Source organism: Pteropus vampyrus, unplaced genomic scaffold (assembly GCF_000151845.1).
Source record: "Pteropus vampyrus isolate Shadow unplaced genomic scaffold, Pvam_2.0 Scaffold573, whole genome shotgun sequence".
NCBI classification, from domain to species: domain Eukaryota; kingdom Metazoa; phylum Chordata; class Mammalia; order Chiroptera; family Pteropodidae; genus Pteropus; species Pteropus vampyrus.
Genome location: NW_011889354.1, coordinates 374,195 through 398,107, shown reverse-complemented (window position 1 = coordinate 398,107; position 23,913 = coordinate 374,195). Strand labels below are relative to the sequence as shown.

Below are 23,913 nucleotides of genomic sequence, written 5' to 3'. Positions count from 1 at the left end.
AGGTTGGAAATGTTTTATGTCCGCATTGTCCAAAATGGTAACCACTATGTATGTGTGCTAGCATACATTTGAAATATGGCTAGGGCAACAGAGGAACCGAATTTTTACTTAATTTTAATTTTAATTTTAATGGCTATGTGTGGCTTGTTGGACCTTATTGGAGAGTGTAGGTTACATAAAACAAAGAAAATATGAAAGTGATGAAAAGCAATATATTCTGCACATCCAGACTTTTGAGTTAAAGTTTGCACTGTTGATCATTTTTTGTCCTCCTTCTCCCTTACCCTAAACCAGTTTTTAAATATGATTCCCATAATAAAACTGATTTTAGTGTCCTTTATGGAAAACAAAAGATCCTTGCCTTAGCAGTAAGGTAGAGGGCAGGTTTACTAAAGTATTTCAGAGTAGTTGTCTCTTCATTTAACTTAATATATTATTTGATATACATTCAGATATATCTTAGTTAATTTTTAAGTTAATAGAACAAAACTCAACTAACATATAGAAATAATTGATCTAGCAAGACCATCCATGTGTTGCATTGCTTAAATATAAAACAAATTTTTACTTTGTAAATACTTTAACCATCATCAGAGTCTCACTTAGGGATGTTTTAGTATTGATAATTAGTAGTTTAGAATCAGAGGAGACCCTAAACCCATATCTATGACAGTAGTAATTGAACTGATTGATTACAACATCTTCTTTCAAATAAATATTGATTATAATCAAGTCTGTGTTCCTATTGGCCCCAACGATGGTCTTTACAGAAGCCTGGGCACTTGAAACTGGCCAACCCCTGTCTGGATATAAATATTTTAAATGCATGACCATTCAGTGTTATTTTTTTTTCTTCAAACCTTTATTCCTCTTGATTTTCTACTTCCTTGGCTAATATTTTTATGCCTTCCATAAAGTTAAGTGATGTGTGTGTTTTTCTGTATGTAATAAAAAGAGATAGCATGGATTAGGGGGGAAGAACTTGTGTTTGCATCTGCCATTTCTGATTTGCAGAGCTAGGAGTGAGCTGCTCACGTACACAGTCCACAGAGCTAAGATATCAGTAGGCAGTTTGCTGTAAGCATACGTTTAATTATTAAAATAGTCGACATTTTATGTCTGATAGCCATCGCGAGGTCATGACATTAATTTATCCAGAGAATTGTGGGCAACTGTCTGGAAAGAAAAAATAGTATAAAGGACACAGATGCTGGAGAGCTAAAAAAAAAAAAAGATGACTCTTTGAGCAAAGAGACTTTAAAAGTTGATCAGTAGATTTAGAAGTAGAACGAGAGGTAGAACAGGAAGTATTGAGCAGGCGTCTCACTTTTACTGACGATAAGTATTTAAAGCTATGCTATGCATGCATTAATTTCTGTTACAGTTTTTCATTAACTTCTAAACTTGAACAATATTCCTGAATCTGGTTTCTGCAGTCTAATTTCATGTTATTTGGTGTTTCAGTGCTCAGTGATTTTTTGCTCTTTATTCTGTTCCTTTCTTCCCCTTCATTCTCCTCCCTCTTCCCATTTCTACATTTCCTTTTCTTCCTCCCTTTCTTATTCTTTTCCATCCTAAGGAGAGTGTGTACTTAATTCCATGTTTCCTTCCAGGGCCCACTTCTTTATCTGTGTATTTTGTTTTTGTGCTTGAGTTTTTCTTTCTTTTTTTTCTTTTTCTTTTCCTTTTCTTTCAAATCAGGAGCCTATAGAAGCTGATTTTAGAGATACATGTCTGCCTGCAGATACTTCTCTTTATGGGTTGTGTGATGTTTTCTTTGGAACCTCTGCAAATGGTTGTCCTTCACGTTTGTTGCCACATATGTTGCCAAACTGCTACATTAGTTGGTCCTGCAGTGCCGCAGTGCATGCTGGGATCTGTCTGTGTCAGTAAACTGAAATTTCAGCAGCACCAGACAGCATTAGAGTTGGCTTGAAAATTGCTGTACTTCTCTTCCCTTTGTATGTATTTCATGTATGCTGCAGAGTCACCGATAGCTAGCTCTAGAAAGTAATTCTGCAATATTGCTCACGTAGAAAGGAAAGGTAGGCAGTTTACCACATTCTATCATTAAAGGGAACAATTGAAGAACAAAGGAACCAGATAAATACCTATATATTGCCTTTTGTGTTGAGAAACACGGTAGCACAAACACGACCGTGTTCAGCTAAGTATTTTGCTTCCTCTTATAACAATGCATATAGATTGTTTTTACGTATGTACACAAATCCATGTTTTCTATAAATGTATGATCAATCTTTAATATTTATAGCCTGCAAACATTTCTTAATCTCAAAAAACTTTTACATATCACCAACACACAGCTATTTGTTATTATTTTTAAAGTTAAGTAAAAGAAAAATAAAAAATTTACTAATATCCTGTTGGTTGATTTCATTCCGGCAACTTAAGATTTCGCCACAGTTTAAATCATATTGATGATTCAGATGCTGGCAGATCTTATAATTCTTGTGAAATGAGAGCATGGCTAATAAAAATATTAAGCAATTATTTTTATTAAAATAGTAGTTTTTCATTATTAAATAGAAATGATTGATGTATACAGATCAGTCTCACTCATGTGTCTCTTGGTCTGTTTGGGGGCTTCATATAGAACTGGAAAGATTCCTTTTGCCCTTTCCTCAGCTGGGGGAGTGGGGAAGAAGGCATGAAGTAAAGTCTAGGATTGTTAAAGAATTGCTGGCATTATTTCTCTATCACTTGTGAGTCTGGCTGCCTGCTTCCTGAGGTAGTGGATACAGGATGGGACTGTGTCGGAGCTTGTTTCCACAACTGCATTTGGAGATCTGTCTTATTGATTAAGGGGAAAAGGGGTGGGGATCACAGTGTGAGGTGAGGGGAGGACCAGCTGACTACTGGCTCATTGAACCACAAGATATTTTCTCCCGGAAACATGTCAAACAACTGAGACATAGCCACAGAGAAAGTAGAAAAAAAGGTAGAAAAATAAGGCGACCCTGGAAGAAATGAAGGCACTTCTCATTAAAGCCCTGGGCTTTTTCTTTTCACTCCTTTTCTTTCCTTCAGTTTCTCTTCATTTTCTTTTCTTTTTCTTTCATCTTCTGACCTGCAAAGGCTAGAGTGACAGCGTCATGCAAATGCTGCAGTCCCGCAGGTCTGGGAGAGGGTGGATGCTAGACTGCGAGTTAATGTTAATGATGAGCGCAGTGAAAATACCAGCCGCCGCCACCCCCTGCACACAGAGCGCTCTGAGTCAGCATCAGATGCTTTGCCTCGCCTCTTGCTGGGTGTCTGTATGCCTGTGCGCGCGCGTGCTCGCTCGGGCATCCGTGTCTAGCTGAGGGGAGGGGGTGGCGTGTGAGTGCGTGGAGGGTAAAAGCCAGTCAGTCAGTGAGAAGCAAAGGTACGTTGGAGAGCAACTAAAATCTGACTGATTTCCATCTTTGGAGCATCAGATGTATTCCCTAAGGAGGATGGGTCTCCGTGATGGGGGTGGTATAATTATGTTAATGTCATATTTATGGAGGGGTGAGATTTTTCATTCTAATAATTGGTTGAATGCTGTGGTCAAAAATTGTAAAGCCATATTCAGTTTTAAGGAAAAGCATGGACTTATATCTCAGGACTGTTTTATTTTTTGCTTTTTGTAAGTGCTGCTTTTTTGTTTGATTTTTTTAAAAACTATTTACTATTTTAAGCCATAACTGATTCAGTATGGAAAATCAAATGATAAACAGAAAGAGATCTTATATAATGATGCATTACATCATGGAACAGAATATTTAAAGTCTTGCAAGGCAAAGTAAAGATCTGGACAGAGGTTGGGGGTGGGGGTTGGGGTTGGAAAGGGGTGTGGTACTAGGGTGGAGGAGGGGGGCCAGTTAGCAAATATTTTGTTCAGCATAGCTTTCCTTGCAGCTTACTTGGAAATGGATGATTCACCTGTTCTACAGGAAAACATTCTAATTCTTTCCGTTTTTTTTTTTTTTTTTCTCCTCTTTTCCCTTTTAAGATCAACCACTTCAGAAGAACCAGATTCCACTTCTGTGGCCAGGACTTTTATGTTATGGCTGGTCCGATTGTTTTACCCTTCGTTCTATGCTACTAAACCTTGGATCACTCCTAAAGTACAAAATCTGTTCTCGAACCACAAACAAGGCTAAAAGATCGGAGGAAATTCAGTGAATATACAGGATTGGGATTGTGCATTTTCAAAAGTATTGAGCTTTCTAATGCAACTATTTAAGATATAGAATCATTTTTTTTCTTACGTTACCAGCATTTTAAGTTACATGTTTATTAAGTGGCATTGCTCAAATAACTACAGAGTATGCATGGAAATATTTGCTGTCTGAATAGTATGGAGATTCAAAGAGAAAAATCAAGCTTCAGAGGTATTAATTATGACATGCAAAAAAGTTTTTGTTTTAGTCTTAACTGTAACAGTATATATTTAAAACAGATTTAAGGTGTTATATGTCCTGGGCCCACCTTAACAGTTCTGCTGTTTAGAAGTGTAATGGGAAACAAAATTTCAATCAGGGTCCCATTAACTGGGATATAATCCTTCTTTGATGTAATAGAGGCTATGATGTTGCTGTACAAGTCTGCTAGAAACAGATTTTAACCCATTTTAGTTTCTTTCTTTCTTTGGATCTAATGTAATGACTCTTAACTGTTCATTGTTTGCATTGTTTCTCATATTCTTCATTTTTTTAAGGTCTGGAATTGCTCTGTAAATGGTCGTCGTGAATATTCAGCTCATCCTAACTTTTATGTATCATTTATATTTCTACGTATGTATTTTAATTAGTATTTATAGGAAAAAGTTTAACTGAACCCAACTGTAATTTCTAAGCTTATAACTGGAAGAAGAATTCTACTGCATCAAACCAGACTTTTCCTAGTCCCTGAGACCCTAACTTGTGAGGTATTTTAGTAACATCACAAGTCAGGCTCTTGGGACCTAGGCGGAGGGGAACCAGCAGCTTTGGACCTTATTGATTGTCTGCAGTTACCACCAGAACAAAAGAACATACATAGATTCTGCCTAGAAGAAAAGAACAATGCTCTTCTTTATAATCAGCGATGTTTTCACCATGACCCACCCCCCAAAATACTATTTTCAGCAACTGTACTCTAAAGTGATTACAGAGTTTCACTGAATCGCATTTATATTATATTATAATGACCGTATAAAAGCAGTATAAAATAGCTGGGTAAGAAGCAAAATTAAAATATAAGTGTTTTTAAATTGCTTCCTTTGGTATACTTTAAGGTGGCTGGTCTAAGAAAATACCTCCTTCGTTAATAATGAAGAGAGTGGTTTATAACTTTTTTTCATATGCATAGAATATTTACATTATCTACTTAAATAAAACCTATATATCTCCACGTAACTATGGCTCAGAATATGTACTATATAGCTATAATCATGCTTGAGGCCTAGAAATAAAATGATTTACAGTTTTTTTTAACTGACCCTATTAAATTTTACTACTAATTTAAGAAGAATGCTGCTTTATAATTGGTATTTATTGTCAGAGTATTCCTTAGTTTTTAACCAGGCAAAATACTTTATATGTCTTTTTATAATAAGACATTCTCTTATAAGAGTTTAAATGAGAGTTATAAATAATTAGCAATAATATTGTACATTTTAGTTTTTATATTTTAGTTTGTATATATCATGGAACTGTGTGAGATAAATTAGTAAACACCACCTATGAAGTCAGACTGTTCTGATTCATCTATCAGCTGAAACTGAAATGCATATTTTTATAAGAATTTTAGTTGTATAAGAGGTACCTATTCCAACTATAACTAATATGTCATATTTGAACATTATTAGCCATTGACACAGCAAATATGTATTTTTTAGAAATAGAATCAATATATTAAATCTATTTTAAAATTTTACAATAATGTTACAGATATTAAGATTCAAAATGGAGATGAGAGACTCTATAATAGAAGAAACAAAGCAATTTCACTCTTTTAATTCTAATGCTTTACATGGGTACTATAAATTTATGTATTCTGCATTATTAAAATAAATTTATGAATGTATTTTAGAATACTTTATGGAGTCTTTGTTCACCTTGGATGTGTTACAATTACTTATGACTTGAAATATCACAGAATACAAATAACCCATGAATTATATTTCTTAAAAAATTGGCATTACAAAATTATAAACACAAGGCACATAGAATAGGTTTAAGTACATACTCACACTGTACTTATTCAGATTATTTACTTATGTCACCTATTTAATATCTCTAGAATCTCTGAAATTTTAAGTGTGTGCATGTATGTATATAGGCATATGTTTTAAATAAATGAAAGGAGGTAATATAAACAGTAAAGATTTTTGGTAGTATTTATCTTTTACTTCTTTTATCTTCATTATTGTAATTAAACATTTTTCAAAGCATAATTTTCTCAATACAAAGAACTGTATTTGTTTAAATAGAAGACTATGTATATACAAGTACACAGAAACTTGATTATATTTAATGGCAATGTTTATCCAATGGATCAGTAACTACCTCTTATATAAAACAACAGATACATGTTTACAGATGCCTGTTTTAACATAATTATGTATAATATATGTAATATGTTCCATCAATTTAATTCTAAAATAATGTAGAGGATAGATGTTTATTGGCTATATGATATTAGCTATTTCAAACGCAGTATTTTCTTTTTACATTATCATATTTATGAACCACACTATATATTAATTTCTGTTTCATAGAAGAAAGGTACCAAAGCTGAATTTAGAATGCAGTGATGTTTATTTCTCTCTCATAAACATATATAAAATATGTATTTTTTACTAATCATATATGCATTCTTTGAACCCTTTCTATGTAACTTTTCTATATATAAACTGTCTTTTCTGAGAGTATCATTGATAAAGCATTTCTCTCCTTCCATAAAGGTGAGTAAAAATATAAATGGGTGACTTTGTTTATATAAACTTCTTTATGCTGTATCTAGATAGATGAATGACACTTTTTCTGCATTTCTATCGTAGCTGTCACAGGATAATATTGTTTTGAGGCTATATAAAATGATTTGGAAAATCAGATCATACTAAGCTTAAAATAAAAGGAGAGATCTACAACAAAGAGCGAGGAAATGATGTGTGTTGCATACAAAAAAAGCAGTGATATTAACAATTCGATGGCTTCCTGGTTGGGAGACCAGCCTGAGCCAGACGCATATATTAAGGTCTGTCTGCTCCTGATGCAAGCTTGCTCAATGCGGTGGAAATGAGGAATCACCCCCTCTGACACCAGTTTATTTTTACATTTTAATTTTGAAATAGCAAATCACTGTTTTACATGTGTATACTAACCCCTGCTTGATTCTTTTCCTTTCTCACATTGTTTGCTAATTTACTATGAACTTCAAGTTCCTTTTTTTTTAATATCATTACTCACCTCAAACATCTATCAAAGACCAATGAAGTATGAGTTTATCTTTTGTCTCTTCTGTATTGCTCTGTTAATATTGCGATGCTCATGCTTTTAACTATAAATCTTTGAGGAAAACATCAATTTTCCAAAATAGTATTTTTTTAAAGCCTTTTAGGATCCATCAAGGAAGCTACTTCTGGAATTTTGCCAAATCTAAATACGATTATATTTCATTTCAGGATTCATGGGATCAATATCTTTCTTAGTTTAAAAGTCCTTAACACTTTAGTGTTCCGGTGAAGGTACGGAAGAGGTGTGGAGAGATTCTAAAGTCATTTAAGCATTAGGCCACGTTAATAATGTCTAGGAGAGGTATAAGTATCTCAGGGGAATTATAGTACAAGTTAATTACTAATGAAATTAGAGAAAGTATATGCTACCTTAAATTCCTCTTCAAAAGGACATGCTGAATTTACCTGATAAATATGTCAGTGGTTTTGCAAGCTGTCCTATTTAAATGAATTTCAAGAAGAGCAGCACATAAAGGGTTAGCTAACGCCCAAATTTTCTTGCCATTTACACATGCAGTGCAGCCTACATTTCTGTAGGCAGCAAATGCAGGCATCATTTTGATTACTTGGATTATATTCTCTAATTTCTTCCTATTCATTTAATTTAGTACTCACGTCCCAGTGATCTCTTAATGATGGTATTTGGAAAGGAAATCAAATTTCCTGATAGAAGTTGAAAAAAATCCTGGGCTTCTGTAAGCATTTGAAAATATACTTTTTAGTGTAGCTTTGCAACTACATACTACTTACTAAGTAGAAACTCGGGTGATATTATTATGTCATATCCATATTTAGTTTTTCTGATCTGTCAGTGACTAAACACACACCGAGACATTTATCATAGACAGATATAGATAGGTAGATGATTGATAGATGATAGATAGGTAGATGATACATCTTTATTTTTTAAAAAGTCTTAGTAAAAACAGTATAAAAATTGAGACATCATCATAAAATTATTCACGTAATTTTTTTCAGTGAGCTTGCTTTAATTTTTATTGAATGTTGCTTTTTCCCCCCACATCTTCCCACATTAAATATAGCTGTATCAAATGTAAATTATTAGCCAATGATAGTAACTTGTAAGTGATGGTTTTTACTTGCGGAAGTTTAAAAACAGGTGAAACCGAAGGTAATTGAGATTAGTGAATTTAAGATTAGTTTTATTTTATATAATCAGTCAGCTAATTCCAAGCATATTTTATGGAGAATTTAAAAGTGAAAAATTCTCATATGGTGAAGTAAATTTTTCATTGTTGATATAAGTAATGTGATTTTAATTTCTTTACCTTAATAATTCCTAATCAAATAAAACAATTGTAAGAATAATCATGGATCGTCGACTAATCAAGATAATAATTCCTAGGTTGCATCTTGGGCTTTTACGGTTTTTGGAGTGTTTAGGTTCTTTTATGAGATGGATTTAACCATTCCTTTTTTCTAAGAAGTTTCTCCCTCTCTGTTGGTAGGTGTCTGATGATTTGTGAGCACCAAGTGACTATTCTGTGGAATCATCTTTCCTTGCCTTTGAAATAGCTTTCCCTAGACCATGAGTCACCATCAATATTTTATTCATCTGAATTGGTAGGTCTTTCTTAAAACCCTTCTGTGTATTTTTCTGGTCATGTGAGTGAATCATGAGAAATTATAGATTTGCATTGTGATTGTCTTTCCAGTTTCCAAACATCTTCAGTAAGAGATTCAGGTGGTGTTGAAACACTAACCAACAGAAGCATTTGGTTTTGTAGGATTTAAAAATGTAATGTCTTTCTCATAGTAGACTTTCTATTCTTAGCAAGGCTGGGGGAACTAGGCCATGGCTAAGTTATTACTCTGTGATACATCACACGAAAAGCCCAGCCCGTGCATTTGTAAACCTCGGGGAGGTTTCTATATTAGACAGCATTTTTTGTTGGGGGATTACACCACAGTCGGTTCCCTTCACTTCTCTCTCTCTTCCTGGCCCCCCTCCACCCAACATGGAGCCTTTTCAACTTCTTCAAAGAAATAGGGAAAAAAAGTAGACTCTTTATTAATGGCAGAAAACAAACTGGCTGCTGGACTTCCGAGACAGCCTCCTAATAATAAAGCAGAGTAGGCACTGCGACAAAGAATTCTTGAATGTACTAAATATATAAGGAAGCCTATTTAAATTCACCAGAGGGGCTTAGAGGACAAGCAGCAGAAAGTTTAGAATTCAATTCAAGCCATGCCAGAAAATGAAAATGTACTTAAAAAAGGATTTCTGAAACAATTGTTCAAAGACATGTCAACTTTTAAGATTCTTTCTAGAATAATGAAATTCGTACTCTAATTTCTGTGGTGACTTTTTCAATTAGAAAGGAAAAATGATTAACAGAATCTCAAAGGAATTATTATCTTATGTTTAAAGAAAATGTGTTTTCTTTCTATAGAGTATGCTCTAGTGAGGGCCACTTAGTGCACTGACTAAAATCACCCCAATATAGATACAGGACAAAGAGATGATATTTTTCAGCAATTAGACATATCATAAGCAAAGGACTCTTCTTACTTTGGAAGAAAGATACTCAACTTGTATGTTCTTCCTAGTTAATTTCCTCCCAATCAATTCTATAATTTGTATTTTAAATAAATGCAATGACGTAATTCTGAAAGAGCAAATTGCTGATAATAGGACTATATGATGCTAAATTTAAGAGAGAATCTCTCTTGTTGACTTTAAAAAATGCTCTTTACCTTTATCTATAAGATATATCTCTGTATGGAGTACCCACATCTATAAGAATATATATCTTATTAGTCCTAATATTGAGGTAAAGAACTACTTAAAAAGTTTATTTAACAGCCAGTATGGCCTTGACTCAGGGGTGAAATTTCTAGCAGGCTTTTTCCTAATGTCTTCTTTTAGAATTAACATAGATATTGGGAAAAGGTTGTCATTTTTTGTCTCAGTGATTACAAGTCATAAAGAGGATGGAATCTTGAACCCACTACTGACATATCTTTATTGCCATTGTGGAGAGCTCCAGCTTGAGAATGAAGCCCACGTGTAATTCATCAGTCCAAAAATATAATTTATTAACTCAAAATAATTTGTTGATTTATTAATTCACCTATTCATTCACAAAATGAATATCCATCATAAAAACTCAGTGAATTAAGGCTGCATCAACACATGGGGCCCATATGGCCAATTAAGACTTGATCATTTAACAAAATTTTATTGACTTTAAAATGAAATGTCAGATATATGAATATTAGTTATAGATTTTAAATATTTAATGATAAAAGGTAGTTATCACTACAAATAGATGCAACCTTTCATCATAAATGAGTCATCATTTACCAAATGATAAATGAGTCATCATTTACCAAACAACTGAACTGATTTCCATTTGCTTAAAAGTCTTAATGACATTTTAATATCAAGGACTTCAGTAGACTTAATGATTGATCAGTGAAATAAGCCAAGTAAATTGCTTAGCCTAATTTCTAGCACCAAGAAAGCACTCAGTGAATATTAGCTTATTTATTCCTGTTTGGGTCTTAGTATTTATTTGCCTTTGTTAAACAGACTATTTTTTCATCACCAAAATTTACTGTGTATGCACTGTCCCAAAGGGTGTAAGGAAGTCACCATTAGGAAATCATTTCCGCTCCAGGTGCACTCAAAAATCATTCACACTAAAAGTCTTTATCAAATGTTTCCTGAGAGCCAACTGTAGGAGAGAAAAAGAGAAATTCTGCTCTCAGATAGTTTGTGATCTACAAAAAGATATCTTCCGCTGTTCAACACGTTTTGCCTTTTTGTGTGCCTTAGCATTTTATAAATCCTGTAATTTAGCAGTTTTAGTCTTTTATATGTTTTATAGATAACATTCTATGTGGTTTGTACTATTTTTCTAGTTGTAGATGAGATACTCTACCTATATACTTTGAATTGTCTTGGACAAGATATGGGTCGGGTATTATTAGTACTTTGCAGTACTTAGATTCTTCATATTATTCCCTATATTACACAAAGGTCTTTAAAAACCATAAATTGACAAAGAATATTAATAATTGTGGTTTACGAAATTGGTATTTCCAGAATTGGACCAAAATGTGGTGTATACATATGATTTCTATTCCTCGAAAAAAAGAAACCATCATTTAATTTTTTTTAAGTTAAGTTGAATATAATAATATTGATCATGCAGTTTCATGAAGTGGGATTAACATTAATTAGTCAAAGGTCCAAAACATTCTAATTAGGTTATTCTCTGGGAGTTAACAAAATATGCAGAATAAACTTGAATTTTTAGACTTTTGCATCATAAATGCCATCATTGAACTTGAACAGTGAAGTAGGAAGTAGAAGACTGGAATTTTAACACCATTTCTGCTGCTAGTTACCTTGTGGAAGTGAACCTCTCTCTTTTTCACTCCCAATTTACAACTGATTTGCAAAATATGGATGTGGTGGAAGATGATTTTAAAGTGACTTTAAAATCAGATAAAAAAAATAGTAGTATTAGAGAGTTGGATATTTTGAGTCAGTAGGGGTATGAAGAATATCCTTAGTTTAAATCACTTAATTAATCAGACTCTTCTATCACCTCATCCCCTTCCTCCTCCTCCTCTTGCTTCTCTCCTTTTCCACCCTGGTCCTGTCTCCTCCCCGCCCCCCACTCCCCCATCTTTCTACCTCTCCGTATCTTTCCCTCTCTCCCTCTTACTTTCTTCTCAGGTGGTTCACTTCATTCTCACATTCTTTCTCTATGTTGGAAAAAAATGGCCACTGGCAACTCAGACATACATCATGTATCATTCCTAGAGCTTGTGATTCCAGAAGGAAAAATAAAAAGGTTCTTTCTACCTATACATTAGTTTCACTTCTCAGAAGGCTCTGATTGGCTCTGTTTTCCAGACACTTCTCTGTCCAGATGTGAGTCACTTAGATTAAACAGCCCTTGTAGGGAGGTGGAACAAGGTTAACCTAACAAGGTTAATATTAATGGCAGAAGGTGAAAGAATTTCAAAGCAGGCAAAAATGTAACAGGGGTCCAAACAACCACTACAAATGTCTAAATCACTTAGCATAATGACATGTTACAGGCTTCTGTCAAATATGTTTGTCTTAGGAAACTGAGTGGAGTCTATCAACATGTAGGCAATATTAAGTTATTTAGCCCAAATATGTTTTATATACAGCATTGTAACTACAAAATATCTGCAACAGCAAATCTTAACCTTGAGTATCATGGAGATTTATTGCATTTTATTAACATTTTCCATGATTATTTACTATGTGGCATGCCTCAGGAAAGTCAGCATTTGGACTCATTTAGGAATTTGACATTTTCAGAATTACTTAGGATTATTAGAAATGAGAGTTTGGTACAGAAGGGATGGTGATGTAATGTCCAGTGTCTGTCCTCATCCACCATATGGTTAGGCCCTTGTGTTACAGCAAATCTAATGTCCTTTCCACTTTTACCCCTGATATTAAGGAGCATTATATTTATGGTTCTTGAAAATATTTTATTTTGGTTTGTGAATTAATTTCTTCCATTTCTACTATCTTTCACTATATGTATATACACACATATGTATATAATAGTATCTATTATATGGTTTTATATGATTAGGATATCAGATCCTTATCCTTTTTAGCTCTGTTGTTTATAATGATATGACCTACACAATTTTAAACATTTTACTATCTAGAACTATTTAGGGATCTTCCTCGATGAGAAAAAGATTAATTCGCTATGAATAATGATTCTAATACAAGACATTCTGCTGCGTTTTTTTGTGATGCAGATGAGCAATGCTATAAATATAATTTAGAGAGTTTGAAAATTGATTTTAACATCACAATTCTTCTTCCTAATTAATCAAATTACAAAATTATGCTGTGGTTTCCAGTATATTAAAATAAGTTGTCATACTGGAACATCTGTTTATGCTCCTATTATGCATATGTGTTTCTAATTGTCTGAAGTATAGATTGCCATAAACATTATTTGTTATTTAGTATGTGGAAGTAAGATACCTACTTCCTCCCACAGCGCTTATTTATTTCCCGCGAAGTAAATCTTTTAGATTGTATTTCATCATATCTTTATCAAGATGGAGGAAAAAAGACAACGATTTTAGTTAAGCCTTGCTGATTGGTTAAGAAAAGTGATAGCTGTCATCGGCAGCCTTTCCAGACACTGTACGGTGGCTCCAGACAGTCAGCTGGTACTATCGCTTTGTCTTAACTATAAATCACTATCTCATAATGGCCAAGGCTGACACCTTGACATTTTCAAGAAGAGTAAAAAACCTGATTTGAATGGAAATCAATTTCGTTTCACAAATCTTGGGTAACTACACCAAGTCTTTTCTAGTGTCTTCTTGAAACTTATTTGGGATTTTCATGGTCATCAGAGGATTATTTGAGTGTTATCCTGTAACTTCTTTTAGCTATAAAACCATATTCTTACTTCCTTCTTCAATCTCAATGTGGAAAAATTGATTTTAAAATTTTATATGAGAATAAACCACCAATAAGCCAGATTTTATTTTAAACATGATGTGTTGATAGCTTAAAAATATGGCAATAGCAGCAACTGCTATTTCATTTCACAAAATTTTTGCAAAGTGTTCTGTAATTTAAAATTCCAAGCCATACATGTGCATATTGAACATAACTTTTGATTATCTAATAATACCTAATGCCAATTATGGAGTGATTTCAAACTTCAAGTAGGTCTCAAGCCTAGAATCCCCTGAAAGGTATTTTATTTTATATTCTTGCACATAAAAACCAGGTTTAGTATTCTAGAGTCAATGAGGAATAGCATGCATTTAATTGTGTTAGATGGGACAAAAATTAACTCTGCCTCCATTTTTTTGACCATTCAACCCAAGTGGCATAGAAATAACTCCATGCTTGACAGTGTGAAAAGTTCTTTTTAGGTATTTTAGGAGCTTGACATTGAAAATTTTAAAAAATTAACCTACTCTATTAGGTCTTCCACCTTTACAAAAACACTACAGTTTCTTTAAAAAAAAAAAAATAGAGTGGAAGAAACTTCTACTTCCTTAGTATTTTTGCTTGCTTCCTTTTACCAAAGTGATCTAAACTCAGGGAAGCCTTAGATCTTCTCAACATAATTATTTTTGGAGAATTTGGTCATCACCTTCTCTGTCTTGTCAAGTATGGAAAGATTACCACAATGCCTGGCAGTGATTTCTTTTTTATTATCTTTGTTGTTAGTCTTCAACTGTGTCCCAAATCTCACTTCTAAACGGGAATACTCTTTGATTGATAAATTTATTTTTTTAAAGTACCCCATGAACAAGTGGAGTTAACAATTACAAACAGGAGACTTCTAACCGTTAAATCTTTTTATCCACTCTTCTACTCATCCATCCATTCATTCATAATCTATACAAAACCAGACATTATGTTAGATATGCCGGAAATACAAAATGATATTAGAATTCTTTCTTCACAGAATATGATGTTCTCATGAGAAAAATAGAAGAAGTAAAAAGAAGTTATCAAGTTCAAATGTGACGGAAAGAACATATAAACACAATGTTTTGGGATTCTAGAGGAAATATTTACTTGAGTGGTTGAGAATCAAGGAAAATTCCTAGAAGAGACTGAATTCAGCTAGTCTGTGATAGAGGAGAAGGGTTTCTAGAGAATGTCGGAAGGGCTGGGTTTCAAGTGAAGTATGCAATGTGTACAGATGTGCAGGAGCAGGAAAGTTGAGCCGTTTGGCATTCAATATTCTTGGAAGATTGGATGCATATTATAAAATGCCTATTGAACTGAAATCAGCTTAAGGAGGCTCTGCAGTTTTCACAGGGGCTCTTCTGATAATTGTGTGGTTTTACAGTGTATTTGGCACTGAGAACCCTTTAAAGACTTTTGGGCTGATGCAAGAATGTAAGATGCAAAACTACTCTGGAGTCATTATAATGTAAGACCTCAACCTAGAGGGACATATCAGAACTACTCAACAAGGCATATAGAGACACACAACTGTCTCTACCTTGTAAATTCAAACTCAGTAAGTTTGGAGTAAAGCCCATGCAGATGCATTTTGTAAAATCTCTTAGATGATTGACTGACACTCCATTAAGAAAGAGTTAGAGCATGTTGAAATGAGATGATATCAAGGATAATTAGACACAGAAAAAAACAAAGAAAATGAGACCTAAATCATGGGTTCTGAATCCGAAGTCCACATACCCCTAGCCTTTTGAGGTTTCATGTTCCCATGAGAGTACATGAAATATTTTGAGTAGATATTTATTTTTCTGGAGGAAATGATCTAGTAGTATTTATAAGATTCTCAGTGAAGGCTAAAACCACCCCAAAATTAAGAACCACTAGGGATAGTTAATGTGAAAAGGAGGAGGTAAATGTGAGAAATATCACAACTGTATAATTAAGAGAATTTAATGACTGAGTAGCTTGCATGGGGAGTTTACAAACTGGCAAGAAAAAAAGAAGATGACACTAATTTTTTTTTTTTTACCTTTTGACACTAGAAGAACGAGAATCATAATCTTTTGGGGAACCAGCATCAGATCCCCCTCGGCTCCTATTTCAGGTAATAGAACTTTGATATCAGGCATATTGGATTCGTGGTATGAATGTGACACCAGAAGTAGATGTCACATGAGGAATGGAAAATTTGAAGGTGGTTACGTAGCTTGAAAATCATTCTCATGGAAATCTAGCTGAACACTTTGAAGTCAGGGACCTAGGATTCTTCCACCTTGTTTTTCTCTTTGAATGACTTCTATTCCCCAGGTAATCTCACGACATTGGAGCTCAACCATGTTGTTTACTTTCAGTCAGTAAGAATAAGAAGAGAAAACTAAGGACACGATACTTCTTTTTAAAGAAGATTTCTGGAATTGTTACACCCCTTCCAATATAGCCTTATATCTTAGTTACCAGGTACACAAAGCTTTTGGGGAGCGGGTGCATTGAGTTTATTCTGGATAGTTGAGCACCCAGCAAACAAAAACAGGAAAAAGGGGAAACTCGATATTGCAGAAAAACAAGCAATCTCTGTCAAGGTGAACATAAACGGTTTTAAAGCACTCAATAATTAAACGAAACTATAAAATAGAGAAATTTTATCTGAACCTTCAGTCTAAATAATATATTTTGATTGGAAAGAAATAGACATTTCTTTATAACATCTTTTTATCAAAACATATCTCATTTCACTCCTATCTTTGTGATTTATATCCTGAAAATACTGGAGTTCTTCTGTGTGTGACTGGAAAAGTAGTATGACTGGTTACAAATGAAATTAAATCTATTAGTCTAATGTTATTAAACCTACTAGTCTCAAACCATTTTAAGCCAGTTTAAGATATTTTCACATTATTCTACAGAAAACTAGTTTATTAACAAAATAATTAAGCCCTTCTTCACAATGGTATCAAGTGTTCATTTTATAAAATTAGAAATTTCAGACAAATAGAAAACCCCCAAAAATATTAATCACATCACTCAAAAAATAACTTCAGTTATATAGTATATACTCACACCTTCTCTCTCTTTCCCTCTCTGTCTCTGTCTCACTCACACACATACATATACTCAATATTTTCAGAATTATTTGTAACTTTTTAAGTTACAAATGAACACTTTCTCACATATAATCATTTTGGCATATGCTCATTATGTTATTGTGTGAGTAAAATATAATTTATTTAACTAGTCTATATATAGGTGTAAATTGATTTTCTTGCCATCTTTTTTTCTTAATATAAACAATTCTGATGACGAATGCACTTTTATAAAATTATGTATAATGATTCCCTTGGGATAATAATTGGGACAGATGATAATGGCCTGAATAAAGGTGAAGACAGTAGAAATGGAAAGACAAGGAGGGATTGGAGAAATATTTAGAAGACAGGATTGATAGAGCCGAGTGATTAGGAGCTTAGTGGAAAAATATCTGAAAATTTTAAACTTTTATTATTTCCTGAAATTATGCTCGTTGCTTTATTTTTCTGTACTCGTGATCAGTGGCATCTATTCCTTTAGTGGGAGGACAGACCCAATCAAGAACAGAGTCAATAGAAGATTTAAAATGCCTAGTAGATTATTTTTTAAAACTTATAACAAGTACAGTTAGTAGCTCAAAGCAAACTGTTCTGATTTTGAAGAGCTGGACTCTCGAGAGGGAAATGGTTTTGTTTTTAATTCCTAAAGGGCAAAGCCGGAAATAATAACCCGATGCTAGACACCTAGATCATAGAATTTATAAAATTTAACCATAAAGTAGAGAACAGTTCAGGACATGAGCTAGAGTAGCTGCCCATCACACAGGACAGATTGCAACTTTCTAGTTTGTGGGCAGTGAGGCATCTGGAGTGGAAGAGGGAGGGGAAAAATTAGATAAAGAGAAGGAATGTCACCTATTCTGCTCCTTTTGTTGCAAATTCTGGAAGAAAGATGTGGGTAACAGATTCCTGTTAGGTGAGTATGAAGCGATAAAGGCCAACAGGGGTTGTGATTCCTGCCCACCTAGAACCTGGAGGAGAGGCAGCTTTGTAGATGCCTGTAAGAATATCAAGGGGAGAACTAGAAAGCATCTGAACTAGCACCCTTCCCTTCCAAACTTCAATCGATCACGCCCCCCCACCCCCCTCCAAGAAAGCACTTCAGCAGGGCATGGAAGAGATCTGGAAAAGTTTCCTTGTCTTCAGTCACCATCAAGGAGATAGCTGGGAAAAGGCGGGGGATGCTGTGGAGTTTCAGAGGATCCACATCACCACCTAGAACCAAGGGTAGGGGTTTAATCAGCAAGACAGCTTTTTTCTCCTTTTATCTTGGTCTGTAGCAGACACACCCATTTATTCAGTCAGTCAACACATTGAGTACTTTCCATATGGCAAGCAGATAATTTTAATCTTGTAAACATCACTTTCATTTGTAAACTTGGTTTCAGCTACAATTTATTTTATTGTATTTGTTTAATGTTAATTGAACATAACAATGTCTTTATACTGGATGGAGCATATGCTTCACACGATTCTTATTTCTGGGTGGATATTAGAATTACAATTAGAAATAAAAAAATAAGTACACACATAAACACACCTACTCACAAAAATATAGGAAAGATTGATTATGATAAAGAAAATGTAATGGAAGGATTTAGAAAGATTATGCTTTGTAAAATCATATCACAGTTCTTCAAAATCATTGACTAAAAGAACATCATGAGAAAAACGATATTATTTTTTTGTTTAGTGCTTCTAATACCTTTTCTGGGAATTCAAATGGAACGGAGAATCCAGTGAAATCTGGTGCTTTGCATCATTATTAAGCTTATATCTGCAAGTTAATCATGTGTGATAAGGCTAAAATGTAAAAGCATTTGAATCGATAGCTCTTTCAGATGCTTTTCTGATAAAATTGTTTCATTTTCTTTTCTAATTAATTCATGTAAGTGGAAAGATTAAGGAAAAAAAAACTTATTTATGTTAGGAGTAACAGAAACCAAACAGTGTATTAGACTCTATTGTTTGCATCTTTGCAACCAATAAGACCCTTTTAATAATCAGATCTCAGAAACATCTGTCTTAGAAAGAGGTGTACTTTCTGGCTTCCATTTACTTGAATCAAGTTAGGGTCATGAGCAGAGGTTAGGTTACTTCTACCTGGAAATGAATCAGAAAATTTATTCTGCCCTTTGATGTTGCTTTTCTGTTCCTTATGCCCCTCCCCACCCCCTTTTAGTTTCTTAAAATCCTAAAACTCCCTTTCATGTATCGTGGTTATTTAAAGGAATTTGAAGTTGTGGATTTCTATATTTACATATTTATGTACTGAAAACAACAGGGTAAGGTAAAATGTTTTTAAAAGGTGTAACTTCTTAAAGGAAATTCACAGATACCATAAGGAACTCTAATATGTTGGCAAATTTCAGGTTAAGGTTTTAGTGATATTTCTGTTAGAAGAAACCTAGTTTCCATTTTCTGTTTTCTCATTTGCATTACTGCAGTTATTCATGCATATGAAAAGGTTATTATTCATCTCCATATTCCTTAATCTCCATATCCCTTCCTCTCCATATTCCAAACTCAATGTGTTTATAAGTTATACATAAGAAACACTGCTATAGCTGTATATTTATACATATAGCTATGTGATTCAAATTTAGTATTACAACTGGATAGCAAGCCCAATTGATAACATTAAATGCTAGATGTGTCTTATTACATTATTAGTGGCATATCAAAATTGTCAGATATCTTCAAATCCAATAATTGTAACTGACAAGCTTTAGCATGATTTGTCTTCATTGGGAAAAACTGAAAGAGAGCGAGAGAGAGAGAGAGCGAGAGAGAAAGAGAGCGAGAGAGAGAGAGAGAGAGAAATGTACTTCTGAATTCTCCTCTAAAGGCATTTTACATATGGAAAGCTCTTGTTTCTTTTGCAAATATTTTAGGGAGATACTGTTTTTACTGTATTCATGGTAACTGGCTATTGAAGTTTTTATGTGCATAAGACATATCATCCTCTAAATTCAGAAATCCAGTGCTTTCCCAAAAAGAATTACAAAGTTTAATGGGCAAGAAGAAAAATGACCATATAGCCCAGCTTATCTCCTTCTAATGTTTGATTTTTCTCAACTCAGTATTCCAAGAATTTATTTCACTTGAAAGTTTAGGCAGAGTTCACAATGAAAAATTATTCTCCCTCTGCAGTTCTAATCCTACCCCTTAGAAAAGCAAATGTTATTGCTTAATTCCCAAAAGTTTTCTCTCAAAAATATCTCAGAATTTGGGGATAAGAGGAAAATAGGATGACAATGAATTTTATGGACACGGAACTCATTCATTACAATAATGAGGTATCAAAAATCCCCACCCTTTGTGTCCTGTTTTATCTGTATTTGGGGATGACATGGAGGAGGAGAAAGAGAAAGCTTATGTTTTTCTCTTTAAAATTAATTCCCAGTTAGCCATTTGCTAGTGGATTATATTTAAGCCCAGAAGACATTATAATTTCATTTTTCTTTTCAGGGATTGTAACAGATAATACAGTGACTAGACAATGGTAGGCATGTAGAGAATAACCTGGTTTTCTAGACAGACCCACTTGTCCAAGATCAAACAGCTACAGCACATTTAGGGTTACAGTTTCCTTCCTTTCCTCCTTATTCTCAACCGCAGTGGAGCCTTTTCCAACGTTGCCATGGTAACACTATATCTGGCTGCTAGCTCTGTCGTAAGTTATTGAACTGAGACTGGCTTTTGGTTTAGCAGATAATTAGGTTCTGTCTCACAGGTTCATTTTCCTGTGACTGGGACGTGAATATGACCTACAGCTGGCCTCAATTTCAGTGTCACAGACAAAACTTTAACCCTTCCCAAGCTCCTAAGCCTTGCTTATAAGGTGGAAGTCCAGTGCAGCTCACTCACACCTTGGAGAGGATTCCCAAGTTATTTTATTTTTCATCTTCGTTATAACACTGAGGACACTATGGGCAAGGTTGTGCACTTGGGGCATTTTCAAAATTAAAAATATATCAACAATATGGTATGTATACTTATATATTTTATATATAATATGTAATGGTTGTTATTTCCCTGCTTCTTTAATAATTTTTTAGTTACATTAAAGTGTCTTGTGTTACAATTTGGGTTCTACAGTATTTAGATTTCAAAAACCCCATTCTCAGGGATATCGGCTCGGTATACTTATTCTCAGCTTCAAGAACTGTCTGCCAGTTGACTCATGCACCTCCCTTTCCTTTTCATAAATCCTAGATTTTAGCTGATATCGAAAGGATTCCTTTCCATCTAGGTTCCTTGGGAGTCACAGGCAGGTCCATATTATAGAGAACAATGTCACCACTCTACTAAAATGCCCAAATGTTCACTCAGGGCTTGAATCTTGCTGGTTTGGAAAAAACAGCAAAGATCTGCTCTTTGTTTGGGACAAAGAAAAAAAGTGTAACTTTTGAAACAGATATTGAATTCACAATACCCGTGGCAACACAGAGAGCTGTGGGGTTAATATGAGAGGATATGTCTTTTGATGTCAAACAATACAAAAGATGAAGGGAATCTGTGAAAATTTTATTGTATTTCACCTAAAACCTTACTATGAAAAGATAAGAAAGGAAGAAGGGATAGTTGAGACCACCATAATGAAAACATGAATTAAATTCCATAGCTTAATTGGCTGGAAAATCACATATCTATGTCAATAGAAATAGGGCAGATTTGTAAAAGGAAAGTCTTAGAAGATTCAATAGTTTTACATTGGAACTAGAATATGTGTGTGTGTGTGTGTGTGTGTGTGTGTGTGTGCGTGTGTGTGCACGCACGTGGATACCACATAGACTATATTCTAGTTTCATTCTCAAACTCTAGAGAAAAACATCTTAAATGGCAGCAGCCTCGCAGTCCTGAGTGAAAGCAGCCAGAGGGCCCAGAGGCATCCCATGGATGCAGAGAACTTACTGGAGGGGTTATGGTCAGCGTTGGGGGAGTTTTATTAAGTAAGAGAGAACTCAGATGTGAGGAACCCAGTCGTTGCTAGTTATTCAGTAAACTAAGCTGCTTTTAACCTCTAATCTCTCCATGGAAATCTTTAGTAAAAGGCAAAAGATTTGTGCAATCTGAAGAAAAACCAGAGCATTTTTGACCTCTATTCTCAAGTTCATAGCACCCGTTCTCTTATTAATGATCAATGTGTTTGTTGAATGAATATATGAATTCTTCCCTACTCTCTCTTCTATGTAGTAAGAACTAAATTAGCACAGTTATAAAGAGAATTTAGGAAGTCTAAAAACATTTAAATCCACAATCCTTTAACTATCTATTCATGGTTCCAAGCACCCTGAAAGTCCTATACACGCACGTCATCTCTTGCCAGCATTTTTGAGAGAACCACGTAACTAGTCTTCTCTCCTCTTACTACCCACTGTAGTCTTTACCGGGGACAGGAGATTGGGCACTAGTCTAAAATGCAAGTCGACTAAAGTCACCACTCTCCTCACCACTTCCCCAGTGGTTTTCCATGTAATTAGAATAACAAAACCCTGACTGTGCTTATAACTCCATATGACCTTGCCCCTGCCTACCTTGCGGACATCATCAGTCTCTTCTTTACACTTTCTACGTTGCCTTCTTCGGCCAGCAGAGCACATGCCCTCTGAAGAGCCTTTGCTGTTCCCTCTGCCAGGAATGCATGGCTCACACCTTTACTTTATCTGTTCTTGCAACTGGCTCTCTATGGGGTAAAAAAGACACTTAATAATTTCTGTAGTAAATTATCCCATTGTGGCCATTTAAAACTACCAATATGTTGTCGCTTAATGTGGATGGGAAAGATGGGCATAATAGTATCCTGAATCAGTGTGGGATGGCTCCAGCCCACAGCTGACACGTATTTAAAAGCTGCATTAACTTTGATCACTGCCACTGCAAAGTCTCAAGGAAAGAGTGGTGGTCTTGAAGGGTGCAACTGACTGGATGATCTCTTGAAATGACAAAAATAATGAAAAGTAGACAAACGTAATGCTGAAGATAAAGCCCTTAGCTCAGTGTCTGATTGAAATACATACTCAGTTAAACAGTAGCTATTTCCTTCTTAGTTTGTTATTATCAGCACTAAACTTAAATGTTTAGCTACAAATTCAATTCATGTCTTTGTGTTAATAAGGCCCTTAACATTGAAGCAACAAAGATAAAAGAATTTTATGTAACTATTCATAACTCTGCCCAGCTCAAGGTTAAGATAGCAACGGCATACACCGATCAGAATAAAAGATGTGTCCCCTTGACTGCAGCTCTTTATAACACTTCACGAGAGTCAAGTTGTGTTGCTTTCGTTCAGTGTTAAACAGAATACATTTTAAGAGCATAGTTCAATTATTGATTGAATAGTGGGTTCAGTTTAACTATAATCCAATTATGCTCCGACAAGTTCGAGACCAGGGATGAGCCAACAAAAAGGTAAAGGTTTCACTCAAGTTTCAAGGCAGATGGATTGAATTAATAACATGGATGCCTTATTATTTGGCCACAAACAGTACAGTTCAGCCCCAGTTGGACAAAACTAGTGAAATAACAGGTAAAATATTGGCAATGATTTGAGTAACCAGGCACCAAAATGGACATCAGTCTGAAAGAAATTAGTGAAAAAAAAATATATGGGCCCTGAAAGACTAATACACAGCTTAGGTATAAATAATCTATATTAGAAGAAAAAGCTAATATCTGTTGTTTTAAATACTATAAAAGTACTTTTTGTATCATTTACCCTCAGTCTCCTCCACTCATTTCTTTTAGTATATAAAGTTTTCTGTACTTCAGTAAAAGATTCAACTGAGTGTTTGGTCTGTGAAATAAGGTAAGAAAGAAACTATTCCTTTTACCCTTCTAGCTAATCTTAATCTTTTTCTCTATGC

General features: G+C 34.4%; 1 long non-coding RNA gene and 1 other non-coding gene across 13 annotated transcripts in view; one reads left to right on the top strand and one right to left on the bottom strand.

Annotated features, from left to right (window-relative positions):
- LOC105308427 overlaps nt 1-23,913 on the top strand; it is a 294,626-nt gene that overhangs the window by 139,493 nt on the left and 131,220 nt on the right. For 6 of the 12 annotated variants that reach the window (XR_002778026.1, XR_002778020.1, XR_002778024.1 and 3 more), the window contains 3 exons: nt 3,995-7,224; nt 8,953-9,067; nt 16,004-16,065. This is a non-coding gene — a long non-coding RNA (uncharacterized LOC105308427). The other 6 variants (XR_002778027.1, XR_002778023.1, XR_002778025.1 and 3 more) reach the window with 5 other exon arrangements.
- On the bottom strand, nt 22,024-22,139 carry LOC111733552. The gene has a single exon (XR_002778031.1). It is a non-coding gene; the product is annotated as a U5 spliceosomal RNA (small nuclear RNA).